The sequence below is a fragment of the Montipora capricornis genome, chromosome 9, assembly GCF_036669925.1.
Source record: "Montipora capricornis isolate CH-2021 chromosome 9, ASM3666992v2, whole genome shotgun sequence".
NCBI lineage: Eukaryota > Metazoa > Cnidaria > Anthozoa > Scleractinia > Acroporidae > Montipora > Montipora capricornis.
Genome location: NC_090891.1, coordinates 49,756,110 through 49,781,109, shown reverse-complemented (window position 1 = coordinate 49,781,109; position 25,000 = coordinate 49,756,110). Strand labels below are relative to the sequence as shown.

The window sequence follows — 25,000 nt, the reverse complement described above, 5'->3', positions numbered from 1 at the left end:
TTGCTGTTGTTGTCTTTTCTTAAATCACTTTTCATTGCTATGTGTTTTCACCTTGGACTTTGTATCTCTTTCCTTTTTTGTAGAACTGGTTGGCATTCTCGTCGCTTCAGAGACCTCTCTTTTCTGAACTCGGTTCTTTCTACTTTACAGCGTCTCAGCCTCCTCCGGTGGATTTCAACAACGCCTTCTGCAGGGTTAGATAATTTTTTTTTCCTTGCGTGATAAATCTCCAAATCCTTGCAATAAGTGGTATAACAATGACATCACTTAGGTAAATTATACACAGTTTTATTCCGTTATTTGTCTATTGTGACTGACAGGTTTCCTCTGCTTTTTCTAGGATATCCACTTCGATAAAGTCTACAACAGTCCTCCGAATGTTTTCGTGTCTGCTAATCACTCATCTAGTGGTGGGAATAGGGATCCGGTGCATAATTCCATTACAGCTTGGGTGGAGGTAGGACTACAGCAGAAACAAATATAATACTGCCTTGAAAATTATTTCTTGTTTAAAAAAAAAAGAAAGAAAAAAAATTGCCTTTTGTTCACAGTCACTGCTGATTTCAGATTTTGAGAAGAAAGCGGGACGATGGAAAGAAAGAGTAAATGATAAAAGTCAACAGAGAGATACATTAAGACGTGGCATGAAAAGGCAAAAATGCTGTGACAAACAACTCCACATAAATAAACTTCACAATACACTGCTGGAATCCTTCCGTATTATTCGGACAGCTCGTATCTTATAGTTGTTGGTGACGATGATGATGATTAGAATGATGATGTTAATGTAAGCACACTGGAAAACTGAACCGGTCGCGGGCTTTTCAGCTAAAATTAGCTTCATGCCACATTACAAACCATTTCATTGATGTATTCTGTTGACATTTACTGTTTTCCTTATGATTGCAGTACATTAACACGACCAGAGCGCGAATATGTCTAAAAGAATTGTACGTATCAAGATATGACCCGCTTTCTATATCATACGCTGTTGTGTCAGGTAAGCTTGAAAGAGGTAATGCAAAGAAATTAATGTTCAGTCATCGTTGCTTCTGCCTCATAGTTAGTAATGCTGGTTGAGAAGTTGTGGTGTGAAGCATTCCTAGTGTTCTGTTACACCCCGGTATAACAGCGGCGGTCAATTCAGCATGTAGGACAGAAAGTCTAAAATATTTAGGCCAGAAGTTTTTTATTTTGTGAAAGCCTGGTGATTTACCGTTCCATGATTTAAAAAAAAAAAAAATTGTTATATTATGTCGGATTTGAGTGATATTGTGGTTCTTTAACCACGGCGTTCTCCAAGTCATTTCCCAGAAATTCTCAACCTGTTCTTCAACTTTTCCCGGCAGACCCGGCTGATAATAGTGCCCTATGATGTTTTTAATTTATGCTCCAGTGTTTTCTAAAACAGGGATAATTATTATCATCACCATCATCATCATAACCACCAGTACTATCGCCTCCATGTTTATTGTTCTCGCTGTTGTTGATCATAGTGATACTGAATTTACTACCTGTCCCGAGTTGGCGTTCTTTTTTTTGTTTTGACTCAGATATCTGCCCATCTGGATGGGGTTATTTTAATGGTTACTGCTACTTCTCAAGCCGAGCATGTTCTTCATGGCTGAGTGCTGAATTAAACTGTTCAGCAATGAGTTCAAGTCTGGTGACTATTCACAACCACGAAGAAAATGTCTACGTTCAGCATCGCAATAACGGCAAGCGCAGCTGGATTGGTCTGAATGACCGAAGTGTGGAGGGATCATTTGTTTGGACCAACCATGAATTGAGTAATTTCAGGTTCTGGGCGCCAAGGCAACCAAACAATTGGAGAAACGAAGACTGTGTGCACACTCTTGGTGTTAAACATGGTTACACTTGGAATGACGTGTCATGTGACAGCTGCTACAATTTCACTTGTTTCAAAGGTACATTTTTTTAGCTTGGTTTAACTTTTACGTACCAAATAAATCAACGATTAAAGTAACGTAAACTAGTGGAGAATCTGTCCTCGCAGTGGGGCTTGGGATGTAATACTGTTTACGCCGTCGCCTTTTATTACCCTCGTGATTCCCCAATGGATCAAACCTCTAAAACTACGCGCGTGCCGGGGCATGATAGGCGTTAATGCCCATGGAGCTCTTACGGCATCCTTTCTACTCCTTAGGCCATCCTCTTTTTTATCTTCGTTAAGCGTCGTACGACCGACCCAAATGTTTGGCATTTTCAATAATAATAATAATAATAATAATAATAATAATAATAATAATAATAATAATAATAATAATAATAAAAAATAATAATAATAATAATTCCGCACAGACAGGAACATCCAGGAGGCCAGGCGTACTGGGATGTTCCGGTCTATGGGTAGTTTCAAGAACTGAGGGCGAATAGAGTAGACGCCAGGATTGTCAAAAACCAACACAAGCAAGTAATAACGCTGGAGATGAACTGCCCTTAGGTGAGCAACTGTGACAAGAAAACTTCCGAGAAGACCATGAAGTATGCGCCACTCAGACGGGAGATGAAGCAGAGGTACCCAGGATATGATATCGCCAAGTACAATATCATCATAGACGTTTTGGGGGAATGGTTTAAGGACTTAGATGCTACTTTACAGAAGCTGGTGGGCAACAGAGCTAAAGATGTGCTCAGAAAGATGCAAAAGGCGTGCCTGTCAGGAACTCTAAATATCACTCGCACGTTTAATGTCGCAACGTGATCACGCGAGAAGTCTCAGTCGCCAACAGGGCCCTTTTACTTGATAAAGACTATTTTATAACGTTTTACCAGGTCTCTTCTTTGTAATTTGTTTAGCTTTATTCACCTTATAGCCCACGGGTTACGCTGCGGCAGCGCCTCGTGATGCTACTTAAATGTATATAGCATACAGACGTTTTAACTGCTATAATAATAATAATAATAATAATAATAATAATAATAATAATTAATTACTTGTCTTAATACAATGTACAAGCTGACTACATCTATCATCAACAAAGAACTCGAAAGCCACGAATTAAAGCATCAATTAATGCAGATTGACCAAAGAGGAGGTGTGAAAGGGACAATGGGGTGCGTAGATAATTTACTTATCGACAAGACAATTTTAGACGACGCTACAAAGAATAAGAAGAACATTTCTTGCGTGTGGATCGATGTCAAGAAAGCTTTTGATAGCGTCTCACATAAGTGGCTAATTACAACCCTTGAAGACCATGGCATTAATGAGATTAATCGTGTTTGTAAAGAATGTTATTCAAACATGCCATTGGACAATTACTCTGTTTACCCCTGCATCTAATGGTAAAGAATCTATTGGTCCAATCAACATCCAACGAGGTATCCTACAAGGTGACTCTTTTTGCGTTAAACTGTTACGCTATGTCTAAACCCTATTGCCTGGTACTTACATACAACAGAAGGGTACACACTGACGCATGAGATAAAAAGCAAGATCACGAATTGTTTGTTCGTCGACCATCTCAAATGTTATCACAAGAGGGAAGTAAAGGCAGCCACAATCACAAACAAATTACGTCAGATGTTTAATGATATTGGTCTAGCCTGGGGAATCAACAAATGCGCTACTATTCATCTAAAAAGAGGTAAACTGGAGAGCAGAGATGACTTACCGCTCACCGACAATGAGAAAATTCCCGTACTTGGAGATGACGATTATTATAAATAGCTTGGCAAGTTTGAGACTGTTACTCAACTTGAGAAACAAGTTCAGAAATCAGCAAGTTTCGTTGATTTGGTCCTCTCCTCTATCCATACCACGGAAAGTCAAAGCCACTCAAACATTTGCACTACCTGTTTTACTGCATCACATGTGGACTCCAGACTGGCCCATTGACAGGTTAAATGAAATTGACAGACGAACTCGTCAAGTTATCGATGACAACGGCTGCAAACACAGACAAGAATCACTGCCCCTCTTTTTCTCCCAACCTCTAAAGGAGGCAAAGGGCCTAACTAAAATTGAAACTCTGTATAAAACCACAAAGATCAAGCTAGCCTATTATGTTACATGCAGTACCGACCCACACGTAGAGCTAGTTAGAACCTATCAAGATGCCAAAAAAGAGAAGTCCCTTAGGTCTATCATCAAAGACGCAAGAACGTTTGTTACGCAACTCGGCCTGGATATACCTTTCAACATTGAATACAAGAAAACAACTGTAATATCTAGCAGCACAGTCCTAGAAGCGAATAACTGCCAACCAAGGAGTATCAAATCCATCATAAAGAAAGAAGTAGTGCGGAAGTACGAGCACGAAGGTAGGACATTTCACAGTGAAACAGTGGAAAAATGAAGACCTCGACAACAGATGGTGCGACATTTCAAAAGTCTGGAAAAGCGTTCCTTCTGTCGTTTACAGCGTGCACACAGGCATCCTCCAACAACTATTACAAACAAATGTCTATAAAGTTCTGTCATTCTTTTGATGAGAACGTTGCTCATATCATGTGCAAATGCTCCGCTCTAGCCCAATCACTTTACACATCAAGGCATGACCGCATGCTAAGACCTGTATATCATGCGATACTTCAGAAGTTTGAACTCTCTGATGATACTGACGAAGCAACACCTTTGCATAAAAAATCCCCCCCTCCAAAGAGCAGTGTAGAAAATGAAAATGCTAAAGTATTCTGGAATATACCAATCCATCAAGACATTCCACCGAAAGACGGCGCAAACAAACCTGACATCGTTGTGCTCGATAAGAAAGGCAAGCAATTCATTATATTTGAAGGAACAGTCTGCAACGTTGGAGAAATCCATGACAGAGATCAAAAGAAAACAGAGAAATATATGGACTTAAGATCTAGTCTCAAAAGAATGAACCCTGGCCATAAGGTAACGCAAGTGAATGTAGTATTCGATTTTTTATCTGGATATCACACGAACTTGATTAGAAAACTAACAGATGTAGGACTTACAGAAGGATTAAATATTTTAAGAAAGTGTCAGAAATGGGTCATTTCACAAAACTGTGAGACTGTAAAGAGCTGCTTATACTATTGTTAGACCGAATGTTACGTAGATAATTGCATAGGCTGTGTCCGCAATTTTCTTAATTGTAAAATGATTTTCTGAACTGGAAATAAACATAATAAGTAACGATGTAGTTAAACCATTTTTCACTTTAAATAATTCTTTTAATCGGAAAAAATGAGCATAGTAACAGCATAGAGAAAAACACGTTATCTTAATTCTGCAATAACATCAGCTAACTTTCCGCCATATTGATTTTGGGTTAATGTCTTGTTGTTTCCAGGCTCCACATCAATGATGCTGGGGTACCAAGTCTCCTATTCCGAGACTTTTTCAATCCGACCGACCGACCGACCCAATATCAGGAAACACATTCGACGCCAAACGAGAAAAAAAGGGGGAATGGACTAATAGCATTCTAAAGGGCTTAAACTCATTTTTGAGGATGGTTTAAGTCGTCTTATTCTTGACTTCGGTCAATTATAATTATTGCAAACTACGAACCTTGACTACAAGTTGTCAATGGTATTACTATTGAGTCGGATCATGGACCTTTAGCATCAGGTTTTTCATGGAAAACCGCAAACCGCAAACCGCAAAATATCACGTGACCAAGGTCTTGCCGTCGCGTTTGCGGTTTGCAGTTCACGTTTTAACCGCGGAGAAGGTCTCTACCGGTAAGTAACTAATAACAAGGTTTTTTGCCACTAAAAATTGTTCAGCCTCACGTTTAAAAGCACGACGTAGCTTTCTATATCCACCTTCTATGTGTTAGTTAGATTTTTGAACTGGAGTGAATGAAGTATTTATATTTTTTGGGTGGTCAAAGTGATACACTTCCACTTGACAAAAAAACAACATGGCGGCACCGAACTCCTTGCTAAAGTTCGAAAGCCAGGAAACCTGAAACTGCAAACGGCTAACCGCAAACCGCAGTTTGCCGTTTGCGGTTTCCCGCGAAAAACCTGATGCTAAAGGTCTCTATTGAAAACATCTCATTGGCAATAACAAAAGACAAACAACAAAAAAATGGCTTTCTGAAAAATTCGTCGGCCGTACCCGCGTGAACGTTGAACAAAAAGTTAACAGTTTTTTACTACAAATACCTTAAAAAATGTGCGATTTTCTAGTACGAACGAGCGCTTTTCTAGTACGAAGAACGAGAATAGTTGTGACGGAAAGTATTTCTAATGCTCATCTGTTCAAATCGTGTTAAGGTTGGCAAGGAGTTGATGCTCTTCGCGACAATTTTCGAAATGCCAATCTCTTGTAAACTTCAACTTGACCGTAAACAAGTAAAAGCGGAGCCGGTCAGGATGTAAGCTGTCCGGACTTGCTTGCCTTTTCTTCAATAAGGTTAAAAAATAAGCGACAGCACGAAAAACGAATAGTCTCAGCATCCAACTAAACTACTGGCTGCCATTTGTCAAGCCGGATAGGAGAGATCAACTAAGAATAAAGCCAGGATTCGAGCCAGGATTCGAGCCAGGATCCGAGCTAGGATCCGATCCAGGATTCGAAACCTAACTGAGACCTAACCTTACCTAACTGAGACCTACCCTAACCCTAACTAGACCTAACTAGACAAGAACCAACGCAAATAGACCTAACCTAACCGATTTGAGACCTAACCTAACCGAGCGATTTGAGAAGAAATAGCGGAGAAAGCTCTTCTTATCTCGAATCCTGGCTGGAATCCTGGCTCGGATCCTAGCTCGAATCCTGGCTCTAAGTTTAGGTATCCTCCGGATAGGAGTATTTTCGTTAAGTAAGGTGCGCTTACGGAGGTTTTGAACAATCTTGCAAAGCCAGTGTCCTTATCAGTTTGCAATCAGGGGACCGAAAATATGTATGACACTTGTAAGACTACTGTGTTTTCCTTTCCCGGAACCTTACTCACACACTTCACATTGCGCGCCTTTGTTGTTGTTGTTGTCCTGGAAATTTGAACGTCTACTTCCATATATGGGCAAGTATCGTTGAGTTATTTTTGCACTCGAGAGAAAAATTAGAGCAGTTTTTTTTCAGGGAGATAAAAAAAGCACTCCCAGGATCCTCCAGAAGGATTATCCTGTGAAATGTATTTCGAACAGAAAAACAGCAGAATATCTTCATTTCGAGCGCTGTTCTATGAAGCGTGGAGCTACGTCTGCAATGAATTCAAGAGGGAAATACAGTTTCTATGCATGGTACTTGGTCGCTTGAACTTTTAACCGGACCTTAATTCATAAGTTAGCAACTCATATTTATTTCATAGCTAAGCAGTTCGTAATGGAGACAACAAGGCTAGATTAATTCACTGCTAGCGCGGTACTTGTTAAATAAGCTTTATGCAAGCGATTAGCGATAAGCGAGTATAAAGTAAACCAAAGACAGTTTCAGTGTGGCGCGTGCATTACACAGTTGTAGCATTCGATGAAATACTCTTTTTCTACGTTCCTAGAATGTCTTCTTTATCAAGTGTACTTAGTCTTGAACTTAACGGGTGTTGAATCCCACAACAATTTCCTCTTCCTGTAAATAAACACAAGCTGACCTTTTGACCTCTATAGGCTTCTGTAAGTTTTCAACTTTTCCAGACCAAGAATAAAAATGTCACACACAAGCTTGCTTCCACAAATTAGACGCAGTTTTATTATCAGCGAGAAAATTAAATGAACAGCAATGGATAAAGGCATTTTACTGATTGTGATGGAGATCAGTATTCAAAGGCCGAAGGCTTGCCTTGCCTCTTTGTTCAGTGCCTGCAGCCTGAGCGGAAGACACACACAACAATATTTGAACAGAATTATCGACCCGAAGGTGGGTTTGCTGTTCGTGACTCCTTACAATGTAGTCCAAGAAGTTATTTCTTCATTTTCCAGAAATGATAATACATTAATTCTGATCGTTCCAGCAGTTAATCGAGGAATTCCCAATTTCAGTACTCTTCGATGCCATTCCAAGAGCAGACGGTTCAAGTGATACGTAAATAATATTAGAAACTCAAATGCTAATAAAAATAGCTTATTTTCCAATGGAAAACAGAATTATACAGCCCATTTGATGTCCGATGGAAACAGATTACTTTACACAGTCATAGAATTCAGAGTTTCGGGGCCCCCGAAAATGGCGACTGAAGTAGTGTGGGCGCGAAATGTAAAGTGGGTGAGGAAGGTTCTTCAAATAACGTATGCCATCTTCATTCGCCCTTGTCACACGGCGGCCATATTGTCCCGGGAGACCAAAAGAGCTTTGTTCTACCACGCCAAGCCTCGGAGTGGAAACCATGGAGGGGACGCTTAGAGTGGTAAAACAAAGCTTTTTTGGTCTCCCGGGACAATATGGCCGCCGTGTGACAAGGGCGAGTGTTGGTTTGTTTGGCTAGCACATTCATTCCCTATGCTTTTTTCTGTAGAGATCGACGAGTGCTCCACTAATACTCACGGCTGTGATGTCAATGCCGTTTGTAGTAATACTAAAGGATCATACTTGTGCACATGCAATAGCGGCTTTTCGGGCGATGGAAAAACATGTTCGGGTAAGTTACACTCACATACAACTTGGACCATGCAAACGATTCACTCAAGAAGCACTGAGAGGACATGAGAAAATGTTCATAAATTAGGTAAAGGTTTTCAGTGTTCACTCTAATTTGATTAGAAAGCTGCCATCTACAATCCCCCAATAAGATTCAATCAAATACCCCAAGCCCGCTATATTTCATATTAACTACGACACTTTTGGGTGACACTATCTCTACAGATATCAATGAGTGTACTAGTGGTCTACATAACTGCAGCAGTTCAGGGGCTACATGTACGAATACTGTTGGATCCTACCACTGCTCGTGTGTGAGTCCTTACACTGGAGATGGACGGATTTGTATTTATCCTGCTTCAGGTAATAACTTGGCACTAGCGTGGCAAAACAATGGACACTGATAAGTCCAGTGCTCAAAGTACCAACCACCCTTAGCTCTAACAATAAGCTACGTGACGGTGATTTTAAAGAGAAATTCATATTTACAAGCACCTTGCCATCCCATTGTGCCTTTTCGTATTTTTTAAGACTCCAGAAATCATCCAAATTGTGAAAACTTAGTATGATCAAATTGTTTTGAAAAAAAAAAAGCAATTTGCAATGCCCGAGGCGGTAAGGCGAATGCAGCTTTAGGTCATACAAAAATTTTATCCGTTGTTATCAAATTGAGCGAAAAAGTCAAATAACGTTTGTGGAAAAAGAAACTGAGAAAAATGTTTTGTCCCAAATTCACTTTAAGGTTCTAATGCTGGTGGCTTGTTTTCGCTGTAAAAGCTTTGCTTTGGTGGCTCAGTTCTCTTGTTCGAATTCGCTCTCAAACGACATCTCATGCTTCTAAACGGTACTGGAGGAAGCAATGCTTCTCAGGTTAAAGTACGTTATGATTTCGCTCCGAAAACTTTCACTTACGTCCATTCGTATGTAAATTTGGCGCTATTGAGAGGCCGCTCTGCATGGCTCTGCGTGAGTTATAAACTAATAAAATATTCATATTCAATTTTACTGTTTTGGATCAAATCACATGCTCTGTTGTCAATCCAAATCAATTGTTTTCCTAGTATGTCTTACACGAAAAGTAAAAAGGTAATACACAGAGACCGACCAACGAAATTTGTCCAATTTATTCTGACTTTCGGTATATCCGTGGCCACCGTGCATCAAACATAATTTTCTGTTTCTTTCTCAGAATGCCGGACTTACAGCACTTTGAGCAGTTATGACAGAAAGATAAATTATTATTATTACACCCAATACTGTGACAACGGAATTGGCCGGGCCTGGTTTCGATTTCAAGGGGCAGCAGGTACACGAATGCCAACTTCATGTCCACCAAGGTATCGCTGTAATACTAGAGGAACGGGATGGCTGAGTGGAGGGCATCCCAGTGTCGCTGACGGTCGAGTAAGCAGGACGGTATGTTTCCACTATTATAGCTGCTGCTCGTATTCGACTACCATTCAAGTCAGGAACTGCGGTTCTTTCTACGTTTATTATCTTCGTTCTTCACCATGCTGTAACTGCCGCTATTGCAGCACTTCCTAGGACAAGCACTAGACGTGTGACATTCACCGAGTTACAAGAAGCTTTTTTTTTTCATATTGGTAGTACACAGCCATCTTATCAGTAAAAGAATGCTCAGATTTTAAGTTCTTTAGGTATCACTACCATACTTGTGAAATCGCGAAAATTTAACCATGATTGGCAATAGTATTTTAGACTACATTGCTTCAATTTGTAACAATTTTAAATTTCGCTCGAAAGACGGGTCCCCGGAAAAACAAACTTGCTATGAAGATTAACGACGATTATCGCCAACAAGCTTTTCTGAACTTCCTTTGCGCACCAAATCCACAACTAGCTGTTACAATATAACACAGAGCATTTTGATCGACGTTTAGCTAAGTGCAGATCGCCAACACCCATGAATAAAGAACATTTTATGTAGCAAGTGAGAGAATTATTGGATCAGGTCATGAAACCAGCAATTTCTGACGTCAATCCATGCTGAGGCAGACATTGGAAGAGACTATAGAACCAAATATATTTTGTGTGACATCATTTTTTATGCCACCTTGTCAAAGACCATTTTTTAACAACTGAATTCTCTGAACTTTGATGGGCACATCAAATCCACACCTGGCTCATTGTATTTTCCTTATCGAGGCTTGCCAGTAATATAGAGATTTAGCCAAGCCTAAAAGAGGAGGTCCCGTTTCCAGCCTCAGAAAGCAATATAGATATGTATATGGAAATAATTATGCCTCTAACGGCTTGGAAACAAAAATTTGGACTAACATTTTTAAAAACAAGGGGGTTGACATGAAGTTTATTTCTTCATGCCCGGTGAAAATCGAAACGCAATGTAAAAAAAGAACACCGATAGCATGAAAAAAACGGCGTCATGCATGAGACACGGAGACCTCAGCCCCTCACCCAGAAGGAGCCTCTCGTAACCACGCGGGTCACTTTTAAGAAGGGGACTGGGGTTGAGCTTGGATCTCATGTCCGGCATGAAAAAAGACGGATTGCCATGCCAGGCATGTGCTTCAATTCAGTATGAGGAATTTCATAAAGTACAAAATTAATCGTCATTAGTGTATACAGTTTACAGTGATCAAGCACCTCTGAGCTGACATCAGAAAACAAACAAGCCCTTGCAAAAAATAACCGACAATTTTAATCAACACTATCAACAACAAGAAACTGAAATTACATGCACAGTAATGGGCACCGCGGAAATACGTTTTTGGGGGCGCGCTGCAGAAATTTTCTGGTCAGCGGCACACCTTAACGAAAACAGAAAATACCGGCAACTTTTAAATGGTTTTCGCCATGAGTCTTGCCGACAGCGAAAAAAGTTAAAATGTTAAAGTTAAAGTAATACTGTAATCTTAGCATTCAAACTCGGCTCGCCTTTTGGAGAGTTCTCATTTCATAATATATTTTGCCAGAACCAAACTGAAGTTGCACTCGATGTTAAATTGTCCTTTTCGTGAAGGTTAATACTCGCAAGTCCGAGGCAACCCAATTTTGTTTATAAAAAATGTTGTGAGCCAAGTCAAAGACCAGGCGGCTTTTCTGTGGCTGTAGCGATTAATTAATCAATTAAGTATTAACATTGTATTCCAACACATTTTTATAAATACAATGTTTATCACCGCTGTTTGTGTTATCTGCTTGTAATTTAGTGAAGTGAATGTGTAATAAATAAATAAATAAATAAATAAATAAATAAATAAATAAGTGAACAATGCGAGCCGAACAAGCGACATGTCAACACGAAGTTAGTGTGAAAAATGACCGACTTACCTTCGTCACTTCATGCCAGTTACACGTTGAATCCAACCAGTCTCAAAACTCCTTGCGAAAAGCTTCATATATAACCAATTCTCTGCTTCGCCTGGATACCCATCTTTGTTTTTACTATGAGGGAGAGGGCGCTTGGAGCTTTGTCAGCTCGAGTCAGCAAATTGAACACTACTCCACTCAAAATGACTACCTTGTACCGCTATACGTTACGGACGTGGTTTAAGTATTAAAAACCAGTTTCAGGGAATCAAACTCACAAAAATCGAGCAGCATCAATAATATTTCTCACCTTACTATCATGCAAAATACCGATCTTTTATAGAACTCCAAAAACACACTTCAGAACTCGACAGCCTGATGGTGATGACCACTTGCCAGTTACTGTGACGTCACAAAATCGTATTTCCGCGGTGCCACAGTAATGTCTTTCACAACATGTCTGCTATAAGCTTGAATGGCGACGTGGTGTGTGATTGTTTAAATATACCAGAATCTCTGTCAACGCGAAATTTCAGGCCTTAAGAAATGCATTAAGAAAGAAAACATACCCTAAAGCCACCCGTTCTAAATAAGTGTTTTGTCTCTCGCTCTATTTCTCTTCTTCTTCTTCCTCGGCTTCTGTCGAGGCTTTCTTCGCTTAAATTTCTCAAGTTTCATCACCTCTTCTCTCCTTCTCTTTCCTGCTCTTTATCCCGTTGCTCGTCTCTAATAGTAAAACGGTCAGTGGGATAAACGCGTGTTGCGCAAACGTTTCCCGCAAAAAAAAAATTTGACCATCCGCGCCTCAAAGCTGCATTCGTGAGACTCCCCTCCCTTCCCTTTCTTAGTCTTCCATCCCCCTCCCTAGAGTCTGTACGGACGGACGGACGGACGTGATGGTCAATCACGTGACAACCAGGCCCTAGACCACGTTGCGGTCTGGAACCCAGCTATTATCTTGAGAAGTCACTACTTAGATCTGGTACGTTAATTGGCGATATATTACAAAGTTATATGGCAAAATTTAATGAATGGATTGATTGTGCCAAAACGGCGTCAATGTTTCAGAATGTTACAGATGAAAATGATGCGGCATTAAAAAAGTTGCAGAAAACTTGAACACCCTAAAAATTTCGTTTTACCAAGGCCACTTTACTTTTAGCAATTTCTAATATATATGTTGTGATTTAATTTTGTTTCTGGTTTGAAAAGTTCTTTTTTTTTTTTCAAACCATTTAAATTTTTTTAAAACTGGTTTTATTTTTTTAGAACACTGCCCATTTTATCACATTTGGAAATCATTTTGAGGTTATTATGATGGATTGATGTCTCTGATGCTATCAAAGACAATAATAATTCTTAATTGCATGTGAACGATAATTTTTGGTGTTTAGGGTTAAATACTCAGCTTAGTGATTAGGGTTAAGCACTGACGAAGGGCTAACACTCGAAACGTCAGCTTTCAAATTTCTTTTCAGTGGTCAATTTACTCAGAGCTAAACCCTTTTCGGTCTTTCACAAGTAGGACTACAGAAAATTCCTTTGGCAATATAACTTGTATATACAAGTTTCATAAATATTTCTCTCTCAGATTTTCAATTAAATAGAGCAGTGTATAACTGGAAAGTAACTACATTACCACTAAAAGTAACAATGGTATTATTTGTACTGTTATAATATTAATAAACTACAATTTATTTTCGAAGGAAATTACTCATTTTGCAAATGGCCTTTCAAATTTCAAAGTTTTGACAATCAAACTTTAAAGTTTACCCGCCCACTTTTTTAACTTTTTTGCACCAGTTACGCAAATGATCGTAGCTGATTTATCTGGAGTTTGGGCGGCAAGACATGGCGTTTACAGTAAATAAGCTAGATAGGAATTTCGAGCAAGGTGTACAACTGACAAGTGATTTACGAAACCACTCGCACAACTTTCATTCGTATAGAGAAGTTGGAAGAAGACTGCGCTTAGATGCGAAGACAATATCGTAAGTCGTTAAACAATTTCAGAGAGTCCGCGAGTACGTCTCCAAAACTTTTGAACCACACCAGGACTGCTTCAAAATGTTCTTTTCAAGACTCCATGTTATTGGAGACTATGATACAAACAAAAGGGTCACCGTCTTTGAAAGAATTACGGGACAATTTGACTGTTCATGGAAACTGCGGAGTTTTGGCAACTTCGGCAATTCCAGAGATGTTCGAACTGACCAAACTGCCAAGCTGTCAAAAATACTCCCATAAAAGATTAGGAAAATGCGCATCCGAGAGATTCATAACTGATAACTTGGTGTACACTCAGCTCTATTTTGATTAATTGTCAGATAAAGACCCTGCTACTTTTTTGACGAATGAGGCTTTCAACTTCAACTTGGATGTTTCGTCGCTATCTGTCCACCGCAAACAGAACACTAAACTTTCTGGTTGGTTTAGACGGTGTGTGCCAACATGTTAGAGGGAGCTTCCAATTTTTATGAATTTCTTAGATTTTTCGATGAAGCTTCAAAAGCAGAAGATTTTGCCACACAACGTCCTGTGTTGGAAGTTGATGACATTATTGTGGTGGATAATTGAACGAGCACTGAGAGATTTTCTTAATGACATCGGAATCAAACTCTTGTTTCTCCCAGTGTATTCATCAGACCTTAACCCAGTCGAAGAAGCTTTTTCAAAGTTTACATATTTGTTGAATTGCAGGTACCAAGACTGTGTTTGAAAATTTAGAATATGCAGTGTTACGAGCGGATAGGGATATAACAGCAGCTACTGTCATATTCGAACTGCAAGTGACTTCACTGGATGATAACAGGAACAGTTACTTCAACTACATCGCGAAAACGCCTGACTACAAAAATTTTATTCACAAGTCCAGTCTCACAGGGGGTCGTGAAGATCTCCCGCATAGGGTTCAGGCCCGAACGTGACAACCACAGGCATGTAGGATATCTGATCTGAAATGTTTCATCTATTTCAAGCTGGACCTGAAAGACAAACTTTCGTACTTAAATTGATTTAGGCAGCAGTTAAATTTCAACCATGAACCATTTTAGTGTTTCAATACTTCTCAACCTTCCGAGTTTTGGGTTCTTACCGGATATTTCCAAAGATTGGAACAACCTCAGTTGAAATCAGACTCCGTTGTTTATCATCTCCGCCCACTTCAACCTGTGGTGGTTTCTCTTGTGGTGAAATCTTTTTCAAAACTCAGCAGATGATAAACGGCATAAACCCAAACCTTGGAACAGCCTATTTGCGCGAAGTTTCAGCATTTTAGTACATACTTTAGTTCCTGGTATTCTTGATCCAAATCTTTACCTTGATCTTTACGCATAAATTTCCGCATTTAACATTTTGATAAAGCATTGTCATCGAGCATTTTGAGCATGTTTTGAAGGATAAAATTTAATATACAAAGTGAAGGTCTCAGGACACTTGCACTTGACGAACATGAAATGATTTACATACGAAAGGTAAAAGAGTGAAAGCTGAAAGTGCGAGGTTGTTAATAATGTAAAGATGTAGGGATAGTCGCTGTTGACATGCTTGTATGCTTCTTCAAAATACAAAAATTGAACGGCAAAACTACACAGTTCTATAAAAAAATAAACTAAAGCATAAAATAAGTTCTGTTAAAAATCTTGGCTAACGCAGTACCCGCGGCTTCAAATTTTGTCTTGCATATTTATATGGAAATGACGAGTTCAAGCAAATTTAGAACCTTTTCAACTTTTTAGACTCGACGTTTGAATATGTTTAAGGTTGCGTTTGAAAATTTGAAATCTACGACTAACATCTTTTTTGTGGTTATGGTTTTCATGCACGTCACTTTCGTTCATTGTAAAATAAATCTGCTATCATATTTGGTTCGATTTACCAAAATGTCTGAGTGGTAAAGCGGCGCGCACTTCAGCAAACCCAATTTAAAAAAAAAATTATTTTAATATTTATCTTTGTCCCTGAAGAAATATCAAACAAACGTCGTATGTGGAAGAAATTACAAACATAGTTCTCGGAATAACTCTAGTGAAACTCAATCCGAACTCCAGTTTCCATGAACTTTGCACAGAACTAAGAAAACGCGAAGAAGGAGAATGGCCAAATCATCGAGCGTCGTTCCTTGCTTAAAAAACAAAAACACTTGAACGCTTGCTATGAAGGCCAACTAAAATTCTCTCGAACCCTTTTTAACAGCATATCGAATATACTAACACTGAACTTCTAAAAAGTATACGATGTAAATTAACAAACAAACTTCGGCAACGTTCTAACTTGATGTAACAATCAATGTGCAGTAACGACAAGAACAGAACGCAAAAGGCCGTGAAGCATGGTGCACTTCATAAAAAATATAGGCACGCATTGCGTACGTGTGGTAGTGCAGTAACACAGCGCTGTGTAATTTTCAACTGAGCGGCGTTTTGTCTTCCAGGAGATTCAAGCTTTCTTTGCGTAATATGTAGCTCTAATAGTACCCGATATTGTTTTGGTACTGTATATCATTATAGTGCCATGGTAGATGTCTTAGTTAAATAGCCCTCTGAAGAAGACATGTGGTTACTAGTAAAAGACTAAACTCAGAAAGGTTGGAGAAAAGGGAATCCAGAAACATTGGCTTCGAGGCTAACATGATGATCATTTTCCAAGTTCCTTTACAACTTCTTTTCACCACAAGTCTAAGCGTGTACTATGAGCCTCTGACAGCTTTCTTTGACAAAAGTTCCCTGAAGTTAAGCCCTGTCTGGCGGGGTTAGTATTTGGATGGGTGACCTCAAGCTGTACAACTTGCCGTCAGAAACATAGGACCAACAATTATATTTTAAGGCTCAAAAATGCGAACTAAGAAAGGTACAGATTTTGTTAGCCCGCTTTGTGCAAAGCAAATGTTGATGCAAAAGTAAATAAATCTTGATACACTGCTTTTAGGAAGAGCGGAAGGAAGTTTTCAGAAGTGTTGATCAAGAATAAAATATTTTGCCACCAGCAACAAAATTTGCGATATGAAAAGAACTTAAATGTTGAACCGACACTATAAAAAGTTGCCATCAGCAAAAAAACATTTTGGGAGATTTTTGCTACGTTCAATTTTTCTATTGTACTTTTGGCTGCACAAGTAAGAGACATCGAATTCAGCGGGCGCCGTGATCAAGTTACCTTGCATGTTTTCTCGCGAAACAAGGGATACATCTGTGTCAAAATGATGGCAAGACAGCGGGTTTTTGTTTTTGCTAGTTCGGTTTTTTTTCTTTCAAGTCTTTCACAGATTGAAAAGAAATGTGCGAATTTAACACAAAGGTCACAATCACCCAACTTCTGAGGTTGAACATATTGTTTCTGCAATGTCAAAAATGTACTCTGGTAGACGAGATTATTTATCACCGGGTAATTCCATCGTTTTGGAAATAGCAGCTGCTTCACAAATTCTTGCCGATTTTGGGGCTCATTTTGTTGCAATTCAAGCACGCTTCCAACAGATCTGTTTATATGTGTGAGTTATGCACGCGCTGCGGGCCTATTGTCACCTCGGACTTACACTCTTACAACCCACTACCAGAAAAAGTGATCAGAACTGTTAACTACAGAACAGAGTCAAGTGCTCAGAAGATTGACTGCACGGTTTTCATTATATATTACTTTGAGCATAGCATCTTTTTTGTTGGAGAGAAGAATATCTGCTGCCTCTTTCGCCTTCTCGCTTTCTCCTGTAGCTTGCATTCGATTTGGAGCGAATGGCGCGTCATCAGTCATTGGCAATCTAGTTGCCATTGAGATCTGCTCATCCTCTTCTTCTCTAGAAGTTGGAAGCAAGTCGATCGTCCTGTTCGGTCAGGAAAAGTAATCCCAAAGCTTGTCAGTGCTTTAGGTTTTGCAGACTGCTTGCGAGGGTTTTTCTGAGGTCACATGTGATAGAATGGAGATGCCAAAGCGCGCTGTTCATCTTCAAGATGTTTTCGTTGACCAATTATAGATTTCACAACTTCGTGTCTTGGCGGACCACTGCCTTTCAAGACCTTTCAACAATTTTTTCATATACGCTATATCTTGCTGAAGCTTCAACCAGTTTTTAAAATTGTTTTGAACCTATTCATGGGGAAGTTCTTCAAGTAAAATTTCCTATACGTGTTTATTCAAAGAATTATTTACTGGGGAGAAAGTGGCTTCGCGTCCTTTCAAATCCAGTTCTAATGCTGCTAATTCCCTTTTTTTCTTCTGATTCTCCTGTTTTTCATCTGCATGCCAACTCAGCTCTCCACAGAAAAACACGGACTCACATTTTGCCATTGGGCAGGTGCGAACTGTGTGATTTCTTTCATGACAATTATTACAGCGTTGACCGATGCTAGCGCGGAAGCTGCGTCTCTTATCTTGGCAGACGTTTGTTCAAGTTCTTTTCTTTTAGCGCTTGCCTCCTAAAGTTTAAACTTTAATTCTTGCCTCTTTTCATAGATGAACTTTTTAAATGGGCTAAGTAACTGACGCCTGCTTGTCGGAAGAGAAACGCCGCTCGTTTTCGGTACTCCATACTCGCTTCATCGTTTGAGATTTCAAATTTGACTCAGGGCTTTGTAAGTGCTGTGTTGACTTTTGACGCTTCAAGCTGCTTTTTTTCTCTCTCAGGCGTTCTTAGTTCTAGTTTTCGGTGAGCTGCTTTGTTTGACGGTGAGATTTTAGTCGAGTATTAAGCGAATTAACTTCTCTGTAGCTTGACTTGTTAATTAGTAAGATTTTTGCTGTTGTTCTAAACTGAAGAGAGAGGGTGTAAAGATTATCAGTCAAACGGAAAATGTTGTGAAAGAGATTACTGTGCGTGTAATTTCAGATTTAGTTGTTGATTAAAATTGTTGGTTATTGTTTGCAAGGCTTGTTTGTTTACTGCTATCAGCTCAGAGGTGTTTCATCACTGTAAGCTGTATACGCTAATGACTAGACCCTCAGTGAGGGAACATTGGTTTGCCTGTGGTACGTGCACCGTTCCAGACAATTTTTTTCAAGTTGGGTGGTCACTAAGACCATTTAAAGGGTCACCCAGAAGTCATACCAGCAGAGGCCCTTTGGCTCACAGGTCCTCACACGTTCGTACGACGAAACAGATCCTTTTCTGAGGTTAAAGACCTGGCTACCGGCCTATTAATTAATTTTCCTACTTTCCCAACCGCGAGAAAACCGCGGTAAATCAGCCATCGCCAAAAAATGTTTCTTTTTTCTCAAAAAATATTTAAAGTTAGGGGGAAAAATACATCATTTTAAAGCCAAGAAAATAAGCTTTCCAACAGCATATAACTTATTTACAGACAACTGAAACATTTTATAAAAGCGAAAGTTGAACGAAAAAATTTAAGAAAAATAACAGTAAAATATGTTTTCCAGGCAAAATTTGGTCATTTTAGCGTTGATTACGAATTTTTGGATGCAAAACTAAAATTTTCTGCAATTCATCTGCTTTCTTAGACATAAACTCGACCGAAAACTGATAAGGCACGAATATTTTTAGATTTTTAGGAATAATCGGATTAGCGATCAATGCGTAATGTGATAATGCGATAAAAGTGTCAAATTTGCGACCCGTTGCTAACGACAACGGAAGCGATCGCATTACGAATAGTTAACCTCTGTTTGCCAAAAACCACCCAAATAACCGATATTCATCCCAGAGGATAAAACTATTCACTGGCCATGTAATTAAGGTAAATATGTTCGAGCGAAAGCGAAAACAAGCGAATATTTTGAGGGAAAACGTGACATCAAAGGAACACGTGGTGAAGACACGCAATTGCATCGCTACGAAAATAATTTTACCTTTTCAGGGATTTTAACGCTTGAAATTCCATCCAATCCACCTGGTCTAGTCTTTGAATTTACTATTATCGCTGCCCTACGAATTCTCCAGTGTTCTACATAACAGCACACTTGGTAAAAGACGGCTCGACGGGCGACAGATTGTTGTCGAAGTCCATTACTCGTCGCTTTCAAGATTCCACCACCTTTCTTGTTCAGTATCCAATTGACTTGCCATTATTGAGCTTCATAAGGGTATATTTTGTTCAAAGATCCACTAAAACGCCATTCGCGTTACATGACTTTCGACGCCATTGCCGGTTAAGTTAATCGTTCTACTGTGTCCACCAGAGAAATCTACGCATTTCCCATTACCCTCTCGATCCTAAGAAAATACGGGCAGAAGGCTCTATGCACAAAGATACCACTTAGCAGGGGAATGACAGGCAAGACTTTTACCGACACGGAAAAAACGACGAAATCAAACGCAGATTCCGACTGGGTTTGCCATACTGGCAACCCAGTAATTAATTTTGTACTTTATGCAGAAGCATAATTCAGGGTCCCAAAGAGGGGGTCCCTGGAGCCCGGAGCCCGATCATTTCTCCGCCTGGAGCCCTGATCGTTTCTAGCTGTGGAGCCCGGAGCCCAAATTTTAAAATCCAATCATTTTTAGTACTCAGTCCTCATTGCTTCTGTTTGCCGGCTGCTAGTAAATGGTATCTAGAAAGGAGAAAGTGCAACAGATGATAGAAGCATGCATTCGTTTTGCCATTTGTCCGGTGTGTAACGCAATTATCGCATTTATTTATCTATTTATTTATTTATATACATATTTATATACACTATTTATACAGAAATTCCAGTTCAGCATAGCTGGTTTAAATGGAGATCTGTATTTACCCTCCCAACCATGATACATCACAGAAGACAGACCACAACACCGGGAACTACATGCCCTAGTCTTTGCGACAAGTGTGCGGGTTCTTTTACGTCCCACAGGATTATGAACATTGAAGGGTTGTGAGACGGGACCTCCGGCTTATCGTCCTTATCCGAGAAGACTAGAGAGTCTAACCATTTGCAGATGTAATTACAAAGGCAGCACTTTCTCCTCAGTTATTTAAAGACCCTGAGTGTTGGTCCGGCCGGAGTTGAACTCACGACCTCCCGCGTGACAGCCCGGTGCTCAACCAACTGAGCCACCGAGGGGTGGCTCATTCTGATTGGGCTTCTTTGTTTTCTGAAATCAAGTTGGTTACCCTCGTATTTAATTTTATTTTTTTTTTAATAAAAGAAATCAGAAAAAAAATCTAAACAAATAATTTTTTTTAATCTAAACACTTACCCAGACTCTCACGCTGTAGCGTCAGCTACATATTGCACTCCTTGATTGAAACGTACAGGTTAAACAACTTGCTCTCAAGAAAATATAACGTTCTGCAGGCAAAGGTCATCTTTATCACCACATACAGGACACTTTCGATATTGCCAATCATAGTTGTATGTAGGACGAGTGTCGCATATTGACCAATTATGGCCTACAGGTAGCTCACGGCTAGTTCTCCCTGTAGCTCAGTGCCTAGGTTGGACTCCTGTCTGGGACTCAAATGTTTGTTCATTGTCCAACGCTTGTGACAAACTGAATAACATCTTTCATATCATCTTTTACGTCCTATCTTTTATTTCCTATCAACAGTTACTTTCCGTGTCTCGGTCGTAGAATTGAGAGAATTAACATAATTAAGACACGCCAGAATAAAAAGTCATCAGTTTTTATTTGAAATTTATCAGCTAATTTTCATTGTAAAGTAGTATATTTCTTTGCAGCAATTTTGAATGCCAACTGTTTTGGCCACCTTATTTAAACCGTGGTTTATGGCCAAATAATTCTCGAACTCGGAAAGGGATGTCGCAATTCCATCACGTTTTAACATAAAGCTCCCTCGGTGGCAGGCCTTTTCCGTTCCAAGTTTGTATAAGCACGCTGTTGCATCAAGCAAATTTTCTCTCAGTTCTCTAGATGTGCTTATTTGAACTTCCTCTGCCTGTCCTGTCGACATAACAGGATTCGAAGCGCTGTAATTCTAAACTCGCTGAAAAGTGGAGGTTAGAGAGAAAACATAGAGTCTACAGCAAACGCGACAGCAAGCGCAAACGGATGGCACAACTGACAGGCTGCTGGCAACGAGCAAAGTCGGCAAACAGCAGCAAGAATGACCACGTGACCATTGTTTTCCAGCCATTAATCAGATTAATTGTGTCTTCGGTTTACAAAGGCAAAAGAAAGATGGAAAAAGGGCAAATTTTAAATTGTGTTTATTCCTTGATTTCATTTTGGGTGAAATTTGGGACTACAGTCTACTAGTCAACAGTGGAGCCAGGAGCCTTAAAGTAGCTGCTATGGAGCCCTGGAGCCCCGATTTTTTGTCCTTGGAGCCCTGGAGCCCCGCTTTCTTAGGCCCGTAGCCCTGGAGCCCTAAACCCCTTTGGGAGCCTGATAATTATTTCCACATACACTATATTGCTTTCTGGAGTTAGCAACGGGAGCTCCGCTTTTAGGCTTAGCTAAATCTATATATTAAAATGTTCATTTATAAATTATTTTAAGGATTGCAGCAATTGCTTGCGTGGTCAAGTGGATTAAGGACTAGGCAGCAGATCCAAAGGTAGGGAGTTCAAGATCAAGTTCTCGTGAGATTACAGAAAGGCCTTCGGAAATTTACCCCGCGAGCAGAGTCTCTTTCGATCTTCCTAGATAAGTCGGGAAGAGGAAAGTAGACCCTGCGAGCCGCTTCCACATTTTTTGATTTGCCGCTCATCCAAAGAGTTGGAGGAGTCAGTCCAGTTTCGACTTGTCAAACCTGTTTTTTTAATTTTTGCGCATGTTCAGTCGCCACGCGTCATCAATATTTTGAAATTTACAACAGCGTGGTAATTTTAACTGTCAGAATTTCCATGAGTTTTTCCTATATGTGTCGGTTACAGAAACTAGTCTGACAGCAACCTATAAATTTTTCAGTAAAAAAATAAAATGGCATTTTAAGATATATGGACTATCTTGAGTTTCCAATGAAATGATTCCTTGATTGTCGAGTGTTTGCCGGAGTTGTTCGAAAATATTCCGACTGTTTGTTTTCGTTTTGTGGTTTTGTGGCTACTGGTCACGCGTGACTGACAGCGGATACATTTCAATTTTTAACGCATGCTCAATACAAAAAGTCGAGGCGGCTCGCAGTCTTCTTTCCTCTTCCCGACTTATCTTGGAAGATCGAAAGAGACTCTGCTCGCAGGGTATGAGAAATTTGGATTGTCTGTGAGTAGTGTTGTGAAGAGGGAGTGGGCATAAGGGGGAATAGATGCGCGAAGGAAGGGTAAGGTAGAATAGAGGTACTGGAGAGGATCAGGGAGGAAAAGATATCTAGTTCTTTTTATGACTCCCTTAAAATTTTAACTACATCCCAAAAATTAAGCAAAACTCCCTTTTTTAGACAGTTGATTAAAAAAAAAAACTTGTTTAAAATTTTTAAACTGCTTTCAAAAAATAATGAACCGGTTTTAAGAAAATTCAAACCAAAAATAAAATTAAACCACAATATGTCTAAATAAAGAAATGCAGGGTTCGACGGGGATTCCATGACCTCTGAAGAGTTACGGTTCATGCCTCTGACTCCATATTTTGTATTCTGGACAACATTGAGTTTATATCAAAGATATGTTTATTTGAATGGAGTAATTCATCTGTATAAACGCTTGTTATTGTCTCTTAAGCTTTAAAGCCAATTTATCAACCCTTATAAATTAAAGTTAATGTGACAACCATGACCTCTGCCAGGGATACGCATTTGAGCCAAGGCTAGCTATTGTCTGTGTCTGTTACAGAGCAACATTGTCTCACGTGCACCTTACTATCCAATCCCATTCGAAGCGCCTCGTACTAGTATGTCTAATCCGACCTTTGCTCTGTCATCCAGTTGTCTTTATTGCGAAAACACTTAACATCTACACTGAAATTCCCTCGCTTCCCTCCCTCTTTTCATACCTGGTGCCTCAATAGCATGTCCCAGGACATGTCATGAGGAATTAGTTAGTTGTAAACTATCTGTGGATTTGTTACAGTTCATGAGCTATTTTAACATGGACTCATGCAATACTTGCATGTCAATGACACTCTTTTCTAATATGGAGGGTTAAATTGTCAAACAATGATCTAGTCAATAATGTGAAATAAAATATGGGTGGGGATGAAGTGTTCCCATGCGGGTCACCCTTTGCCCTATAGATTCACCGTACTAAGGTTGTGTGCCTTCTGATCGTGCGTGGTTACCAACCCTAGATAGGTAAGGACCTCTCATGTGAGGGATTGTAACCCTCTGGAGAGGATTGTGGCCTTGGGGATTGTAACCCCTTGGCGAGGATTGTAACACCACATTGCCAATTTGCTGTCATGGCCTTGGGGATTGTAACCCCTCAATTCCAGAGGTCTGGAAGTTTGAAGTGACAACGGCTGAAAACCAGATCAGGGGTTGTGGGACTTCCCCCCAACGTCGCAGCACTGCAGTTTCTTTACCTTGAACCTGACCCCTTCATGGATAGAAATAAGCCAACCACCGCTGGGCGTGACGCATCAACCCGTTTCATTAGAGGGATTGACTGCACTGAGACACGAAACCGTTGATTGGAATTTTGTTAGGATGTGTACGTTTGTTTACAACGAACCAAAAAAGCGCAAACGAGTGACACCACGAGAATTATCCATCCTTCCATGCATCTGTTAGAGGGAAAGTAGATGGAGGCTTCGTGCAATACTCACAACTGTGAGGGCTGTCAGTGTAGCATAGGTATCAGTTGATATTGTGTGCCTGAATTGTTTTCTTCCCTCGAACTTAATAAGGACGCCCTCAGATCGGATGCTTGGATTAATGCGACAACATAGGGTTATTTACCTTTGCTTCTGTTTCCAGGCGATCAAACAATGCTTTGCTTTGCGCAATCATTACCATGGTGCTACTCGTTTCATCCATATTGCTATCAGTGTCTGTTGCTAACCTCTGTCGCTCTTTCGGGATTGTCTGTATTATTTCCAAGGGAGACTCGACATCACTTGGTAATGTGTCAGTTCTGTTAAGTGAGATAAAATGAAGCACTGACAGTTTTGGACGTATTCAAATCCATAAATTACGCAAACCACCCGTGAAAAGGACACGAGATAGTCGTAATTTATTAAGTGTAAACAGAGATTTATAGGCGCTTAAAAACAGGGGCACATCGTTTCAGGTTTGTGTAACAGCGTTTCCGCAAGCTTGCGCGGTCAAACGCACGCTGGAGCCTTGCTGGCCAATCACAACCATTGCAATATTAGTGATTTGGACAGCCATATTGGAAGAAAAGCGAACTTAGCTGATGGCT

General features: G+C 39.9%; 1 long non-coding RNA gene and 1 pseudogene across 1 annotated transcript in view; one reads left to right on the top strand and one right to left on the bottom strand.

Moving 5' to 3' along the window:
• Positions 1 to 11,719, top strand: part of LOC138015358 (uncharacterized) — a 27,500-nt pseudogene extending 15,781 nt beyond the window's left edge.
• LOC138015361 (uncharacterized) overlaps positions 1 to 25,000 on the bottom strand; it is a 210,818-nt gene that overhangs the window by 152,216 nt on the left and 33,602 nt on the right. The window lies entirely within an intron of this gene.